This window comes from Tenrec ecaudatus, chromosome X (genome assembly GCF_050624435.1).
Source record: "Tenrec ecaudatus isolate mTenEca1 chromosome X, mTenEca1.hap1, whole genome shotgun sequence".
Lineage (NCBI taxonomy): Eukaryota > Metazoa > Chordata > Mammalia > Afrosoricida > Tenrecidae > Tenrec > Tenrec ecaudatus.
In genome coordinates this window covers 51859220-51864129 of record NC_134548.1, presented here as the reverse complement: position 1 = coordinate 51864129, position 4910 = coordinate 51859220, and the positions used below count along the sequence as shown (strand labels likewise).

Genomic DNA, 4910 nt, shown 5'->3' with positions numbered 1-4910 from the left:
CTCTTCTGAATGATCAATTTCACAGTAATCCCTCACACCTTCTACTCACTGGTTGCCTTGGCAATGCCATCACCAACCTTTTATGGAGACAAACCAAAGAGCCTGATCTTGGGGGCCAGTGCAGATGTGGGCACTGACTTCCCCACCTCTTTACTTCAAGTACACGACTTTGGTCTCATGGGGGTCAAACTTGAGAAACATAACGGAGACGGCTGATGTCAGACAAACCCAGATGCAGAGCGACTGAAGAAAGGTGCATTGAACTCTCCTCTGATCCTACCGCTGAACGCTCCATCTTTTTTCTAAGGGCTCCTGTATTTGGTGGAGTGTGCCTTCAACATTAATCCAAGCAGTTTCCAGCATTCCCTTAATCCTCATCTCTTGCTAGTGCACAGCACCAAAGTCAGGCAGATGTAAGAGATCACAGCCTTCTCATATTTGTCCTGAACATGAGCAAAACCGTAAAAATGTGCATGCACCTCCAGGTTCTTCGATATATCCCAGCTTTTCTAAACCCCAGTGTATATCTCACCCCCAGTGTTGTAAAATTAGGCTGTCTGGCTGCTCTATTGTTTTCTCTACCTTTTATCTCATTTAAGACAACCCTGGTGGTGTAGTGGGTTACCAGCATGAGCTGTTGAACCTCAGTTCAATCAAATAACTACACCTTGGAAGAACGGTGAGTTGGTTTGCTTCCGTAAAATGTACAGCCTCAGAAACACTTAAGAGACTGTGACTCTTTGATGGAAGTAGAAAGGCCAGTCTTTCTCTTGAGGACATGTTGGTGGTTTTGAATTGTTGACCATGCAATTTGCACCCCAACTTGTAACCCTACACCACTATATGGTAGCAAAGAATATTAAATATACCAAAGACAGCCGGAAGAATGAGCAACTCTGTCTCGAAAGGAATAGGGCAGTGAAAGAAAGAGAAAGGACTAAGACAGGGATTGGCTTTAGAAATAAAGGTGTCAAGAAGTCTTCTCGTTTATTTTGGATGTCTTATCAGAGGGACAAATCCCCTAAGAAGGACATCATGATTGAAAGAGTAAAGGTTCAGGAAAAAACAGGAAGCTCTTCAATGAGCTAGAGTCATCCAGTGCAGACATATTGTGAAGATGGTGGACTACTGAGCAGCGCTGTGTTCTGTTGTCTGTGAGGTTGCTATGCCAATTTGAAAAACAAAACTAGCACAAAGAATTTTCCAAAAGTTAAAGGATATTTTACATTCTGTATTAAATCATTTTCTATATAATTTTTGAAGCTCCTCATAAATTCACTGAAGACACAACCACAGATACTCCTCAGACCTAACTAAATATCTTCCAAGGTCGGTTTTCTGTGTTTGAAGGCCTAGGCAATAGTCTCATAGAAAAACTCAGTCAATTTTCATTGAAGGAGTCTTCAAAAAGTGCAAGGAAGCAGCTGAGGAAAAACATAGCCACTGGCCTGAAGCTCTACAAAATCCTCTTCAAACAAGGCTTGTTTAAAAGTGAAGAAGAGGTCGCTGAAGACTATGCGGATGCATAAGCAAATGTGAAGAAAGATGATGGGGCCTGGCTATCAAAAGATATAGCGTCTAAGTTCTTCAAGACTTCAAGATAAACAAGCAGCCACCTAGCTCAGAGGCAACAAAGCCCACATGGAAGAAGCACACCAGCAGCCTGTGTGATCATGAGGTGTTGAACTGATCAGGCATCAGACATCAAAGAACAAGAAATCATATCATTGTGTGCTCACCTTCTCTATACGATCACTGAAGACAATTGGTTACATAAGCAAATGTGGTGAAGAAAGCTGATGGGGCCCAGCTATCAAAAGATATAGCATCTCGGCTCTTAAAGACTTGAAGGTAAACAAGTGGCCACATAGCTCAGAAGCAACAAAAGCCACATGGAAGAAGCACACCAGCCTGTGTGATCACAAGGTTTCTAAGGGATCAGGTATCAGGCATCAAAGAACAAAAAATGAAATCATTGTGAATGAGGGGGAGTGCAGAATGGGGAACCAAGACCCATCTGGAGGCAACTGGATATCCCTTTACTGGAGGGTAGCAGGGAGGAAATGAGCCAGTCAGGGTGCAGTGTTGCAATGATGAAACATACAATTTTCCTCTAGTTCTTAAATGCTTCCTTCCACCACTATCAAGATCCCAATTCTACCTTACAAATCTTCCTAGACCAGGAGATGTATACTGGATCAGATAGGAACTGCAAACACAGGGAATCCAGAACAGATGGTCCCTTCAGGACCAGTGGTGAAATTAGCAATAGCGGGAAGGTGGAGGGAGGGTGGGGTGGAAAGGGGGAACTGATTACAAGGATCTACATATAACCTCATCCCTGTTGGATGGAAAACAGAAAAAGTGTGTTAAGGGAGATGTCAGACAGTGATGAAATAATAATAATTTATAAAATATCAAGGTTTCATGAGGGAGGAAAGTGTGGGGAGGGATGGGGAAAATGAGAAGCTGATAACAAGGGCTCAAGCAGAAATCTAATGTTTTGAGAATGATCATGGCAACAAATGTGCTTGAAACAATGGATGGATGGATTGTGATGAGTTGTACGAGCCCCACAAAAGAACATTTTAAAAATTAATTAATTGAAATAGAAGAAGATTCAGGAACCTGAGTTCTAATCTCCCCAGAAGAATAGAAACCCCTGCTTGTAACAGCCTGGTCACATCAGAGGAAGGAATTCAGTGTACAGAAACCAAAAGAAGCCTCAAATTCTTGGCTATCTTGAAGTGACATCTGCAGAGATGCCCCTTTCCCCAGTGCTCCAGAAATTAGCTGAAGAGAAGGATTTTGTGAGAACAGGCCAACCTTACAAAAAACACTGACATTGGTTGTTTGAACAGAGAATCAACAATATACTGCATCCAAAGATCAACATATATGATGTAATTTTTAAGAAATCATCCTCCATAAGTAACACACAGAGTGAAACAAAATGGTACAATTCAACATAGGGAAGCTCAGGTAACATTCTGCAATAAAGACAACAATATGGTGTGGGATTATAAAGAGACTTTTCCCCAGCTTTGTTTCCCCCAAAGACATGGAAAGCATTAGGGGCTTTTGGCTAGCATATGGGGGGAGGTCAGATGCTTACAGACAGCTTCCCTGGAGGCATTCAGTCACCAGACTAAGGTAGACCCAGCTCCCTGATGTTAAGGACAAAGGATTACTTCTCCCTAAAGGTTTGCAGTCATTGATTTGGTTCCTAGAGGTGGATCTCACACCCTACTGATTATGGTCTGTATCAGTTGAGCCAGGGAACAGATCAAACCATCTCAGTCACATCCAAGTTAGGCTGCCATCCTGAATCTAGGATCTGCCCATATTGACACATGTATACCCCCAATCCCTCATCGTCCTATTGGGTGGATACCCCCAGGTCACCCCCTCCCATTATTGTATTACCTATAGCACAACCTTCTCCTGTGACGTATGTCTTCACCTGTAATTAGGGGGCTTACATGTCCCCAGAGAATATAAAAGCCTTGGTTAGCATTAAATCTCTCTCTGTCCACGTGAATCATCATTGAGCCTCAGTTGAGCAATGCTCCCATGAAATGTGTCTGACTCCGTTATTTCTGCCTCTTTTATCTCTGATTCTCCCTATGACTTTACTATGATCTTTATTATTATCGCTGTACAATTGCACTTACCGGGCCCGTGATGATGTGCCAGGGGCAGGCTTCACCTTGCAATACTGTAATACAGTACTTACAATAAAGGAAGAGAAGAAACATAGCAGATATTAGTCGAATGGAGAAGATACTGAGTAGTTAACAAAAGACAAGATACCACCTTAAATTTGGAAAGAAAGTAATTAAAAGCAAACTGATCTCAAAAAAATTCTATAAGTTCAACAAAATAAAAAGGGAAAATCATAAAATGTTCTTAAACAGTAAGGTAAAAACAGGAAAAAGTTGAACAGAAAAAACATAAGAAAATGGAAATCAGCATCGAAAATCATGATGAACAAGGAAATGAACACCATGAAAATATACCAAAATGCTCTTTCACCGGAGGTCTACGCATCAACGCCCTGTTACTGCCATGTCTCTAGTTATCCCTGCGAATTTCCTGCACAATTTGTAAGTGCTCAAGACTAAAAATACATGGTTGGCAGAAAATAGCCTTTGCCTTCACTGCCATGAAGGGTGTGGGGCGAAGATATGCTCATGTTGAGGAAATCAGACATTGAGCTCACCAAGAGAGCAGGGGAGCTCACCAAAGATGAGGTTGAGGGGGTGATCACCATCCTCCAGAATCCACTGCCATACAAGATTCCAGACTGGTTCGTGAATAGACAGAAAGATGTTAACAATGGCAAATCCAGCCAGGTCCTGGCCAACCATCTGGACAACAGGGTCTGTGACATCTGGAGCAATGTGAAACATTGGGGGCCCACAGAGGGCTGTGCCACCTCTGGGATTTTGACATCAAAGTCAGCACACCAAGACCACTGACTGCAGTGGTCAAACCCGTGGACTGTCTAAGATGAACTAAAGCCTATCAACCTTGTCTATTAATTAGTAGTTTATACATAAAAAGGAAACATATACAACAAAGTGGTAAGATTAAAAACATACCCATCGATAATAACATCGTATGTAAATGTATAAGATCTACTAGTTAAGAGACAAAGATTGTTAGAATGGATGAGAAAAATTGAGCTATTAATATGCTGCTTATAAGAAACACATCTCAGCTATAAAGACAAAAAACAGACTAAAAATCAAAATATAAAAAATATCAAACTAATGGTAGTCAAAAGAAAGCAGAAGTAATATTAATTTTTGAAAAAATAGATATCAAAGTAAAAACTATCAAGAGAGACATTGTATACTGATGGGAGTTGAAATTGGACAAGTAGACATAACAAAATAAACATCTAT

The 4910-nt window shown here is 41.2% G+C and overlaps 1 pseudogene; it reads left to right on the top strand.

Annotated features, from left to right (window-relative positions):
• The first annotated feature begins 4068 nt into the window (after positions 1–4068).
• LOC142433347 (small ribosomal subunit protein uS13-like) lies at positions 4069–4521 on the top strand (annotated as a pseudogene).
• Positions 4522–4910: the final 389 nt, after the last annotated feature.